This window comes from Triturus cristatus, chromosome 8 (assembly GCF_964204655.1).
Source record: "Triturus cristatus chromosome 8, aTriCri1.1, whole genome shotgun sequence".
NCBI lineage: Eukaryota > Metazoa > Chordata > Amphibia > Caudata > Salamandridae > Triturus > Triturus cristatus.
In genome coordinates, this window is record NC_140591.1 from 1621934153 (window position 1) to 1621947774 (window position 13622).

The 13622-nt window shown below is 36.3% G+C and overlaps 2 non-coding genes across 2 annotated transcripts; both read right to left on the minus strand.

The window, feature by feature from the left end:
• Positions 1-2091: 2091 nt before the first annotated feature.
• On the minus strand, positions 2092-2164 carry TRNAT-CGU (transfer RNA threonine (anticodon CGU)). The gene has a single exon. It is a non-coding gene; the product is annotated as a tRNA-Thr (tRNA).
• Positions 2165-2601: 437 nt separating this feature from the next.
• Positions 2602-2675, minus strand: TRNAT-AGU (transfer RNA threonine (anticodon AGU)). The gene has a single exon. It is a non-coding gene; the product is annotated as a tRNA-Thr (tRNA).
• Between the last annotated feature and the right edge of the window lie 10947 nt (positions 2676-13622).

The following is a 13622-nucleotide window of genomic DNA, read 5'->3' on the forward strand; positions in this document are numbered from 1 at the left end:
TAAAATGTATTAAACATTTGCGTGATGAAAATTATTTTTACATGTAAGGACTAATAATAATGTGATGCTGAGATTTCAACTCAGGATTTCCTGTTTATGATACAGGCGCTTTAACCACTTAGCCACAGCACCTACTTCAGTGATACAGAAGGGATCATTAATTTAGTATTGGTGATCAAATTCTGTGCCTGCGTTAAAGTGTCTTAATATGTATTCCAATGTTAAACAAGCAAGGATTCCTAATCTATAAACAAGAATAGCTATGTTGTGTTAAACAAGAACACATTTTAAACTCAATTCCATATTTTGAATAGTTTATAAATAATTGTTTTACATATATTCATCAATATTGCTCAAACCTAGGGTTATATTTCATCTGCCTCTTGCTCATTGAAATACCTTTTTGATTTTGCAATCACAGTATTGTTACTATAATATTGAAAACACTTTCAGTTTTTATTAGGTTTAAGATGATCTGTTCAACCGAAAGATAAATCAGACTTTTCCTATTTTATTGTATCAAATGACGACTTAATGAAAATAATTTTTAATTTAAGAATGAGGAACGCAAAGCACTGCTGTGATTTGAACGCAGGATCTCCTGTTTACTAGACAGGCTCTTTAACCAGCTAAGCCACAGCCCCCTCTTGAAAATGCTATAAGAAACAGTTTGCCATATGGTGTTCAAGAGAATCCTGAGTTTTTCACTTTCATAATCATTTCTAAGTTCAGAAAACGCTCTACTCAACTACATTAGACGAGGACACTGATCCTATTCATAAACACCTCATTGATATATTGCTTATCCTGTTCTTACATTTTTTAATTATACCTTAGTTAAGAATGCATTACTTGAATTCAACTCTAGAAGGATTTTTTATCTCTATTTTGCTCTTTGTCACTCTTTTTTCCCTTTTTCATTAAAGGCTTTACTTTGAAAATCTTCACAATAACATGTTTTGTTTTTCAATTTAAGATGATCCATTCTAATGTTCATAGAACAACACTTTTCTTTTTAAAATGTATTAAACATTTGCGTGATGAAAATTATTTTTACATGTAAGGACTAATAATAGGGTGATGCTGAGATTTGAGCTCAGGATTTCCTGTTTACGATACAGGCTCTTTAACCACTTAGCCACAGCACCTACTTCAGTGATACAGAAGGGATCATTAATTTAGTATTGGTGATCAAATTCTGTGCATGCTTTAAAGTTTCTTAATATGTATTCTAATGTTAAACAAGCAAGGATTCCTAATCTGTAAACAAGAATAGCTATGTTGTGTTAAAAAAGAACACATTTTAAACTCAATTCCATATTTTGAATAGTTTATAGATAATTGTTTTACATATATTCATCAATATTGCTCAAACCTAGGGTTATATTTCATCTGCCTCTTGCTCATTGAAATACCTTTTTGATTTTGCAATCACAGTATTGTTACTATAATATTGAAAACACTTTCAGTTTTTATTAGGTTTAAGATGATCTGTTCAACCGAAAGATAAATCAGACTGTTCTAATTTTATTGTATCAAATGACGACTTAATGAAAATAATTTTTAATTTAAGAACGAGGAAAGCAAGGCACTGCAGTGATTTGAACTCAGGCTTTCCTGTTTACTAGACAGGCTCTTTAACTAGCTAAGCCACAGCACCCTCTTGAAAATGCTTTAAGAAAGAGTTTGCCATATGGTGTTCAAGAGAATCCTGAGTTTTTCACTTTCATAATAATTTCTAAGTTCAGAAAAAGCTCTACTCAACTACTTTAGACAAGGATACTGATCCTATTCATAAACACCTCATTGATATATTGCTTATCCTGTTCATACATTTTTTAATTATACCTTCTTTAAGAATGCATTACTTGAATTCAACTCTAGAAGGATTTTTTATCTCTATTTTTCTCTTTGTCACTCTTTTTTCCCTTTTTCATTCAAGGCATTACTTTGAAAATCTTCACAATACCACGTTTTGTTTTTCAATTTATGATGACCCATTCTAATGTTCATAGAACAACACTTTTCTTTCTAAAATGTATTAAACATTTGCGTGATGAAAATTATTTTTACATGTAAGGACCAATAATAAGGTGCTGCTGAGATTTGAACTCAGGATTTCCTGTTTACGAGACAGGCGCTTTAACCACTTAGCCACAGCACCTACTTTGGTGATACAGAAGGGATCATTAATTTAGTATTGGTGATCAAATTCTGTGCCTGAGTTAAAGTGTCTTAATATGTATTCCAATGTTACACAAGCAAGGATTCCTAATCTGTAAACAAGAATAGCTATGTTGTATTAAAAAATAACACATTTTAAACTCAATTCCATATTTTGAATATTTATAAATAATTGTTTTACATATATTCATCAATATTGTTCAAATCTAGGGTTATATTTCATCTGCCTCTTGCTCATTGAAATACCTTTTTGATTTTGCAATCACAGTATTGTTACTAAAATATTGAAAACACTTTCAGTTTTTATTAGGTTTAAGATGATCTGTTCAATCGAAAGATAATTCAGACTTTTCTAGCTTAATTGAATCAAAAGACGACTTAATGAAAAGAATTTTTTATTAGAGAATGAGGAAAGCAAGGCACTGCTGAGATTTGAACTCAGGATCTCCTGCTTACTAGACAGGCGCTTTAACCAGCTAAGCCACAGCACCCTCTAGACAATGTTTTGAGGAACAGTTTGCCATATGGTGTTTAAGAGAATCCTGAGTTTTTCACTTTCATAATCATTTCTAAGTTCAGAAAACGCTCTTCTCAAATACTTTAGACGAGGATACTGATCCTATTCATAAACAACTCATTGATATATTACTTATCGTGTTCATAAATTTTTTAATTATACCTTCTTTAAGAATGCATTACGTGAATTCAACTCTAGAGGGATTTTTTATCTCTATTTTGCTCTTTGTCACTCTTTTTTCCCTTTTTCATTCATGGTATTACTTTGAAAATCTTCACAATACCACGTTTTGTTTTTCAATTTAAGATGACCCAGTCTAATGTTCACAGAACAACACTTTTCTTTTTAAAATGTATTAAACATTTGCATGATGAAAATTATTTTTACATGTAAGGACCAATAATAATGTGCTGCTGAGATTTGAACTCAGGATTTCATGTTTATGATACAGGTGTTTTAACCACTTAGCCACAGAACCTACTTTAGTGATACAGAAGGGATTATTAATTTAATATTGGTGATCAAATTCTGTGCCTGCGTTAAAGTGTCTTAATATGTATTCCAATGTTAAACAAGCAGGGGATTCCTAATCTGTAAATAAGAATAGCTATGTTGTATTAAAAAAGAACACATTTTAAACTCGATCCCATATTTTGAATAGTTTATAAATAATTGTTTTACATATATTCATCAATATTGCTCAAATCAAGTATTATATTTCGTCTGCCTCTTGCTCATTGAAATACCTTTTTGATTTTGCAATCACAGTATTCTTACTATAATTTGGAAAACACTTTCAGTTTTTATTAGGTTTAAGATGATCAATCAGTGATATTTGTAAAGCGTGCTACATACCCGTAGGGTCTCAAGGCGCTGGGGGGGGGGGGGGTGCCGCTACTGCTCGAACAGCCAGGTCTTCAGCTTCTTCCTGAAGGAGAGGTGGTCTTGGGTCAGGCGCAGGTCGGTCGGGAGGGAGTTCCAGGTCTTGGCGGCCAGGTAGGAGAAGGACCTTCCTCCTGTAGTCGCTCTTCGGATGTGGGGGACGGCGGCGAGGGCGTGGTTGGCTGATCGGAGGTGGCGTTTGGGAGCGTAGAAGTTGACTCGGCTGTTGAGGTAGCTCGGGCCTTGGTCGTGTAGGGCCTTGTGTGCGTGGGTGAGGAGGCGGAAGGTGATTCTTTTGTTGACGGGGAGCCAGTGAAGGTCTCTCAGATGTCCGGAGATGTGGCTGGTACGTGGGATGTCGAGGATGAGTCTGGCTGAGGCGTTCTGGATCCGCTGGAGTCTCTTCTGGAGCTTGGCGGTGGTACCGGCGTAGAGGGCGCTGCCGTAGTCCAGTCGGCTGGTGACGAGGGCCTGGGTGACGGTCTTCCTGGTCTCAGTGGGGATCCACCAGAAGATCTTCCGTAGCATGCGTAGGATGTTGAAGCACGCCGAGGAGACGTTGTTGACTTGCCTGGTCATGGAGAGGGAGGAGTCCAGGATGAAGCCCAGGTTTCGTGCATGGTCTGTCGGTTTGGGTGCGGTGCCCAGGGCGGGAGGCCACCAGGAGTCGTCCCAGGCGGAGGGTGAGGAGCCCAGGATGAGGACCTCCGTCTTGTCCGAGTTCAGTTTCAGGCGGCTGGTTGTCATCCACTCGGCTACCTCTTTCATCCCTTCATGCAGGTTGGCTCTGGCGGCGGCGGGGTCGTTGGTCAGGGAGAGGATCAGCTGGGTGTCGTCGGCGTAGGAGATTATGCTGAGGTTGTGTTTGCGTACGATGGCCGCGAGGGGGCTCATGTAGACAGTTACTTTTGCCGCCTTGGATAGAGGTCACCTGACCTAGGGCTACTTAACAGAGGGAGGGAACATTTTCTAGTCAGTTGGCCAGCTGGGGTAAAGCAGACCTGGAGGATCCATGCAGGAGTTTTAGGCGGTAGGGCCTAGCCAGGGACTTATGCCTCTGAAAGTGACAGGACTTAGGTACTGCCTTTTAAGTGAGTGAGGGATCCTGTACAGCCCACTTATCTAGCCCAGCGGTCGGAGAACCCAGGGGCCATCTGCCAAACCTCACTAGGAGGGAACTAGTCACCAACACAATCCCTACCCCAAAGAAACAGAACCCCTAAGGGCGCCAGAGACATATGTGCCAGTAAGATTGCTAGAACTTCATGCTGAAACTGAATGCTGAAACTAAACGCTGGAACTTCATGCTGAAACGGAATGCTGAAACCTAATGCTGAAGCTCCCTATTGAAACCTAAGCTGAAAGTGACTGCTGGACTGCTGGGGATCAACCAGGTACTAGTGCTGTGACCCCTGCGCTCCCCGACCTTGCCTGGGATCCCCTGAGCCAGTCCCCCGTTGAGCGCTGAGCGCTCCGTCATCCCGCTTAATTTGTCACCCCCCCGGTGCGGGGACCAGAAGCCTGCCCCCATCGATCCGGGGCCCGCGGAGAAGCCCGGGGCCCCGTTGCTGCTGTTGCAGCGCCTGCAGGAGTTGTGAGAGGCCGTGAAGCCACCCCCCGGCACCCACGTGACGAGGGCGGACTGCGCGTCGCCGCCCCTGCCGCTGAGCGCACTGACTGCGGGACCCGACGAGGTGAAGAACCCCCGAGCGACTGCCTGACCCCAAGGATGCCGAGATCAAGGTAACCCCCGGGGGCTGGGAGGTAGCGTGGCCGTGCGGAGGCCTGGTACTCACCCCCCTGCTCCCTGGGAGGCTGGTGGAGGACCCGGTGCGCCCCCTGTCGATCGGGAGCGGCACCACACTCTGAGACTCTGGTTCCACTCCGTGGGATTCCCCCCTTGCATCAAAGACCCTGATTCCCCTCCGTGGGATTGCCCCCTTGCCTTGAGACTGCCGCGTATAAGGGGACCGCTTACTGAGGGCCTGCTGGTTACGAGTAGCGCTGTGTTCTCAAGCTCTGCTCTGAAGTGCTCCATGCTTGATTCTTACGAGTAGCGCTGTGTTCTCAAGTTCTGCTCTGAAGTGCTTAATGCTTGATTATTACAAGAAGTGCTGTGTTCTCAAGTTCGGCTCTGAAGTGCTTAATGCTTGATTATTACGAGTAGCGCTGTGTTCTTAAGTTCTGCTCTGAAGTGCTTAATGCTTGATCATTACGAGTAGCGCTGTGATCTCCAGTTGAGCTCTGAAGTGCCAACGGTAAGCGCTGATAATTACTAGAGACTGCGCGAGGTGCCTATGGAGGATTGAAACGCTAGTGGTGGGAGGGGCGCAGCGCGCTGGTTAACCGCTGTGTTTACCGCTCCCCCAGGTTCGCCAGGTATTGCCAATGGAACTATGATGAATTGCTGGTGACTCTGACGCTAATGTATTCAGGTACTGCCTATTGCATCATAATGAATTGCTGGTGAATCTGACGCTAATGTATTCAGGTACTGCCTATGGCACCATAATGAAATACTGGTGAATCTAACGCTAATATATTCAAGTAATGCTCATTGCCATCTCATGAACTGCATTTGCATCTAACTGCTTAGATAAACTTGATTGATTTTCATTGAACCTACTGTGTGGCGTCCATTATTGTGTGCGTTTCCTGCTTCAGGGGATGTATGTGTTGTATGGTCGCTTTACACTTAAGCCTTCGGGTGCCCAACCGCTCGAGTCACGTTACCCCCTTATGGCCCGGTGACCCCAGGTCTTACAATTAGGTTTAAGATGATCTGTTCAACCGAAAGATAAATCATACTTTTCTAATTTTATTGTATCAAATGACAACTGAATGAAAATATTTTTTATTGAAGAACGAGGAAAGCAAGGCACTGCTGAGATTTGAACTCAGGATCTCCTGGTTACTAAACAGGCACATTAACCAGCTAAGGCACAGCACCCTCTTGAAAATGGTTTAAGAAACAGTTTGCCATATGGTGTTCAAGAGAATCCTGAGTTTTTCACTTTCATAATCATTTCTAAATTCAGAAAACGCTCTACTCAACTGCTTTAGACGAGGATACTGATCCTATTCATAAACACATCATTGATATATTGCTTATCCTGTTCATACATTTTTTAATTATACCTTCTTTAAGAATGCATTACATGAATTCAACTCTAGAATGATTTTTTATCTCTATTTTGCTCTTTGTCACTCTTTTTTCTCTTTCTCATTCAAGGCTTTACTTTGAAAATCTTCACAATAACACGTTTTGTTTCTCAATTTAAGATGATCCATTCTAATGTTCATAGAACAACAGTTTTCTTTTTCAAAAGTATTAAACATTTGCGTGATGAAATTATTTTTACATGTAAGGACCAATAATAGGGTGATGCTGAAATTTGAACTCAGGATTTCCTGTTTACGTTTCAGGCGCTTTAAACACTTAGCCACAGCACCTACTTTAGTGATACAGAAGGGATCATTAATTTAGTATTGGTGATCAAATTCTGTGCCTGCGTTAAAGTGTCTTAATATGTATTCCAATGTTAAACAAGCAAGGATTCCTAATCTGTAAACAAGAATAGCTATGTTGTGTTAAAAAAGAACACATTTTAAACTCAATTCCTTATTTTGAATAGTTTATAAATAATTGTTTTACATATATTCAACAATATTGCTCAAACCTAGGGTTATATTTCATCTGCCTCTTGCTCATTGAAATACCTTTTTGATTTTGCAATCACAGTATTGTTACTATAATATTGAAAACACTTTCAGTTTTTATTAGGTTTAAGATGATCTGTTCAACCGAAAGATAAATCAGACTTTTCTAATTTTATTGTATCAAATGACGACTTAATGAAAATGTATTTTAATTTAAGAATGAGGAAAGCAAGGCACTGCTGAGATTTGAACTAAGAATCTCCTGTTTACTAGACAGGCGCTTTAACCAGCTAAGCCACAGCACCATGTTAGTAATGCTTTACGAAACAGTTTGCCATATGGTGTTCAAGAGAATCCTGAGTTTTTCACTTTCGTAATCATTTCTAAGTTCAGAAAATGCTCTACTCAACTACTTTAGATGAGGATACTGATCCTATTCATAAACACCTCATTGATATATTGCTTATCCTGTTCATACATGTTTTAATTATGACTTCTTTAAGAGTGCATTACTTGAATTCAACTCTAGAATGATTTTTTATCTCTATTTTGCTCTTTGTCACTCGTTTTTCCCTTTTTCATTCAAGGCATTACTTTGAAAATCTTCACAATCACATGTTTTTTTGTTTTTCAATTTAAGATGACCCATTCTAATGTTCACAGAACAACACTTTTCTTTTTAAAATGTATTAAACATTTGCGTGATGAAAATATTTTTACATGTAAGGACCAATAATAAGGTGATGCTGAGATTTGAACTCAGGATTTCCTGTTTACGAAACAGGGCTTTAACCACTTAGCCACAGCACCTACTTTAGCGATACGGAAGGGATAATTAATTTAGTATTGGTGATCAAATTCTGTGCCTGCGTTAAAGTGTCTTAATATGTATTCCAATGTTAAACAAGCAAGGATTCCTAATCTGTAAACAAGAATAGCTATGTTGTATTAAAAAAGAACACATTTTAAACTCAATTTCATATTTTGAATAGTTTATAAATAATTGTTTTACATATATTCATCAATATTGCTCAAATCTAGGGTTATATTTCATCTGCCTCTTGCTCATTGAAATACCTTTTTGATTTTGCAATCACAGTATTGTTACTATAATTTTGAAAACACTTTCAGTCTTTATTAGGTTTAAGATGATCTGTTCAACCGAAAGATAAATCATACTTTTCTAATTTTATTGTATCAAATGACAACTTAATGAAAATAATTTTTTACTTGAGAATGAGGAAAGCAATGCACTGCTGAGATTTGAACTCAGGATCTCCTGGTTACTAGACAGGAACGTTAACCAGCTAAGGCAGAGCACCCTCTTGAAAATGCTTTAAGGAACAGTTTCCCATATGGTGTTCAAGAGAATACTGAGTTTTTCACTTCCAAATCATTTCTAAGTTCAGAAAACGCTCTACTCAACTACTTTAGACGAGGATACTGTTCCTATTCCTCAACACCTCATTGATATATTGCTTATCCTGTTCATAAATGTTTTAATTATGACTTCTTTAAGAGTGCATTACTTGAATTCAACTCTAGAATGATTTTGTATCTCTATTTGTCTCTTTGTCACTCTTTTTTCCCTTTTTCATTCAAGGCATTACTTTGAAAATCTTCACAATACCACTTTTTTTGTTTTTCAAATTAAGATGACCCATTCTAATGTTCACAGAACAACACTTTTCTTTTTAAAATGTATTAAACATTTGCGTGATGAAAATTATTTTTACATGTAAGGACCAATAATAAGGTGGTGCTGAGATTTGAACTCAGGATTTCCTGTTTACGAAACAGGGCTTTAACCACTTAGCCATAGCACCTACTTTAGCGATACAGAAGGGATCATTAATTTAGTATTGGTGATCAAATTCTGTGCCTGCGTTAAAGTGTCTTAATATGTATTCCAATGTTAAAAAAGCAAGGATACCTAATCTGTAAACAAGAATAGCTATGTTGTATTAAAAAAGAACACAATTTAAACTCAATCCCATATTTTGAGTAGTTTATAAATAATTGTTTTACATATATTCATCAATATTGCTCAAATCTAGGGTTATATTTCATCTGCCGCTTGCTCATTGAAATACCTTTTTGATTTTGCAATCACAGTATTGTTACTATAATTTTGAAAACACTTTCAGTTTTTATTAGGTTTAAGATGATCCGTTCAACCGAAAGATGAATCAGACTTTTCTAATTTCATTAAATCACAGGACGACTTATTGAAAATAATTTTTATTTAATAATGAGGAAAGCAAGGTACTGCTGAGATTTGAACTCAGGATCTCCTGTTTATTAGACAGGTGCTTCAACCAGCTAAGCCACAGCACCCTCTTGAAAACGCTTTAAGAAACCGTTTGCCATATGGTGTTCAAGAGAATCCTGAGATTTTCACTTTCATAATCATTTCTAAGTTCAGAAAACTCTCTACTCAACTACTTTAGACGAGGATACTGATCCTATTTATAATCACCTCATTGATATATTGCTTATCTTGTTCATAAATTTTTTAATTATACCTTCTTTAAGAATGCATTACTTGAATTCAACTCTAGAATGATTTTTGTATCTCTATTTTGCTCTTTTTCACTCTTTTTTCCCTTCTTCATTCAAGGTATTACTTTGAAAATCTTCACAATACCACGTTTTTTTGTTTTTCAATTTAAGATGACTCATTCTAATGTTCACATAACAACACTTTTCTTTTTAAAATGTATTAAACATTTGCGTGATGAAAATTATTTTTACATGTAAGGACCAATAATAAAGTGCTGCAGAGATTTGAACTCTGTATTTCCTGTTTACGAAACAGGGCTTTAACCACTTAGCCACAGCACCTACTTTAGCGATACAGAAGGGATCATTAATTTATTATTGGTGATCAAATTCTGTGCCTGCGTTAAAGTGTCTTAATATGTATTCCAATGTTAAACAAGCAAGGATTCCTAATCTGTAAACAAGAATAGCTATGTTGTATTAAAAAAGGAACACATTTTAAACTCAATCCCATATTTTGAGTAGTTTATAAATAATTGTTTTACATATATTCATCAATATTGCTCAAATCTAGGGTTATATTTCATCTGCCTCTTGCTCATTGAAATACCTTTTTGATTTTGCAATCACAGTATTGTTACTATAATTTTGAAAACACTTTCAGTTTCTATTAGGTTTAAGATGATCTGTTCAACCGAAAGATAAATCATACTTTTCTAATTTTATTGTATCAAATGACGACTTAATGAAAATAAATTTTTATTGAAGAACGAGGAAAGCAAGGCACTGCTGAGATTTAAACTCAGGATTTCCTGTTTATTAGACAGACGCTTCAACCAGCTAAGCCACAGCACCCTCTGGAAAATGCTTTAAGGAACAGTTTGCCATATGGTGTTCAAGAGAATCCGGAGTTTTTCACTTTCATAATCATTTCTAAGTTCAGAAAACGCTCTACTCAACTGCTTTAGACGAGGATACTGTTCCTATTCCTCAACACCTCATTGATATATTGCTTATCCTGTTCATAAATGTTTTAATTATGCCTTTTTTAAGAGTGCATTACTTGAATTCAACTCTAGAATGATTTTGTATCTCTATTTTGCTCATTGTCACTCTTTTTTCCCTTTTTCATTCAAGGCATTACTTTGAAAATCTTCACAATACCACGTTTTTTTGTTTTTCAATTTAAGATGACCCATTCTAATGTTCACATAACAACACTTTGTTTTTTTAAATGTATTAAACATTTGCGTGATTTAAATTATTTTTACATGTAAGGACCAATAATAAGGTGCTGCTGAGATTTGAACTCAGGATTTCCTGTTTACGAAACAAGGTTTTAACCACTCAGCCACAGCACCTACTTTAACGATACAGAAGGGATCATTAGTTTAGTATTGGTGATCAAATTCTGTGCCTGCGTTAAAGTGTCTTAATATGTATTCCAATGTTAAACAAGAAAGGATTCCTAATCTGTAAATAAGAATAGCTATGTTGTGGTAAAAAAGAACACATTTTAAACTCAATTCCATATTTTGAATAGTTTATAAATAATTGTTTTACATATATTCATCAATATTTCTCAAATCTAGGAGTATATTTCATCTACCTCTATCTAATTGAAATAATTTTATGATTTTGCAATCACAGTATTGTTACTATAATATTGAAAACACTTTCAGTTTTTATTAGGTTTAAGATGATCTGTTCAACCGAAAGATAAATCAGACTTTTTTAATTTCATTGAATCACAGGACGACTTAATAAAAATAATTTGTATGTAAGAATGAGGAAAGCAAGGCACTGCTGAGATTTGAACTCATGATTTCCTGTTTACGAGACAGGCGCTTTAACCAGCTAAGCCACAGCACCCGCTTGAAAATGCTTTACGGAACAGTTCGCCATATGGTGTTTAAGAGAATACTGAGTTTTTCACTTTCATAATCATTTCTACATTCAGAAAACGCTCTACTCAACTACTTTAGACGAGGATACTGATCCTATTCATAAACACCTCATTGATATATTGCTTATCGTGTTCAGACATTTTTTAATTATACCTTCTTTAAGAATGCATTACTTGAATTCAACTCTAGAGGGATTTTTTATCTCTATTTTGCTCTTTGTCACTCTTTTTTCCCTTTTTCATTCAAGGCATTACTTTGAAAATCTTCACAATGCCACATTGTGTTTTTCAATTTAAGATGACCCAGTCTAATGTTCACAGAACAACACTTTTCTTTTTAAAATGTATTAAACATTTGCGTGATGAAAATTATTTTTACATGTAAGGACCAATAATAACGTGCTGCTGAGATTTGAACTCAGGATTTCCTGTTTACGATGCTGACGCTTTAACCACTTAGCCACAGCACCTACTTCAGTGATACAGAAGGGATCATTAATTTAGTATTGGTGATCAAATTCTGTGCCTGCGTTAAAGTGTCTTAACATGTATTCCAATGTTAAACAAGCAAGGATTCCTAATCTGTAAACAAGAATAGCTATGTTGTGGTAAAAAAGAACACATTTTAAACTCCATTCCATATTTTGAATAGTTTATAAATAATTGTTTTACATATATTCATCAATATTGCTCAAATCTAGGGTTATATTTCATCTACCTCTTGCTAATTGAAATAACTTTTTGATTTTGCAATCACAGTATTGTTACTATAATATTGAAAACACTTTCAGTTTTTATTAGGTTTAAGATGATCTGTTCAACCGAAAGATAAATCAGACTATTCTAATTTTATTGTATCAAATGACGACTTAATGAAAATAATTTTTTATTTAAGAACGAGGAAAGCAAGGTACTGCTGAGACTTGAACTCAGAATTTCCTGATTACTAGACAGGCGCTTTAACCAGCTAAGCCACAGCACCCTCTTGTAAATGCTTTAAGAAACAGTTTGCCATATGGTGTTCAAGAGAATACTGAGTTTTTCACTTTCATAATCATTTCTAAGTTCAGAAAACGCTCTACTCAACTACTTTAGACGAGGATACTGAACCTATTCATAAACACCTCATTGATATATTACTTATCGTGTTCATACATTTTTTAATTATACCTTCTTCAAGAATGCATTACTTGAATTCAACGCTAGAAGGATTTTTTATCTCTATTTTGCTCTTTGTCACTCTTTTTTCCCTTTTTCATTCAAGGCTTTACTTTGAAAATCTTCACAATAACACGTTTTGTTTCTCAATTTAAGATGATCCATTCTAATGTTCATAGAACAACAGTTTTCTTTTTCAAATGTATTAAACATTTGCGTGACGAAAATTATTTTTACATGTAAGGACCAATAATAAGGTGATGCTGAGATTTGAACTCAGGATTACCTGTTTACGATACAGGCGCTTTAAACACTTAGCCATAGCAACTACTTCAGTGATACAGAAGGGATCATTAATTTAGTATTGGTGATCAAATTCTGTGCCTGCGTTAAAGTGTCTTAATATGTATTCCAATGTTAAACAAGCAAGGATTCCTAATCTGTAAACAAGAATAGCTATGTTGTGGTAAAAAAGAACACATTTTAAACTCAATTCCATATTTTTAATAGTTTATAAATATTTGTTTTACATATATTCATCAATATTGCTCAAACCTAGGGTTATATTTCATCTGCCTCTTGCTCATTGAAATACCTTTTCGATTTTGCAATCACATTATTGTTACTATAATATTGAAAACACTTTCAGTTTTTATTAGGTTTAAGATGATCTGTTCAACCAAAAGATAAATCATACTTTTCTAATTTTATTGTTTCAAATGACGACTTAATGAAAATAATTTTTTATTGAAGAACGAGGAAAGCAAGGCACTGCTGATATTTAAACTCTGGATTTCCTGTTTACTAGACAGG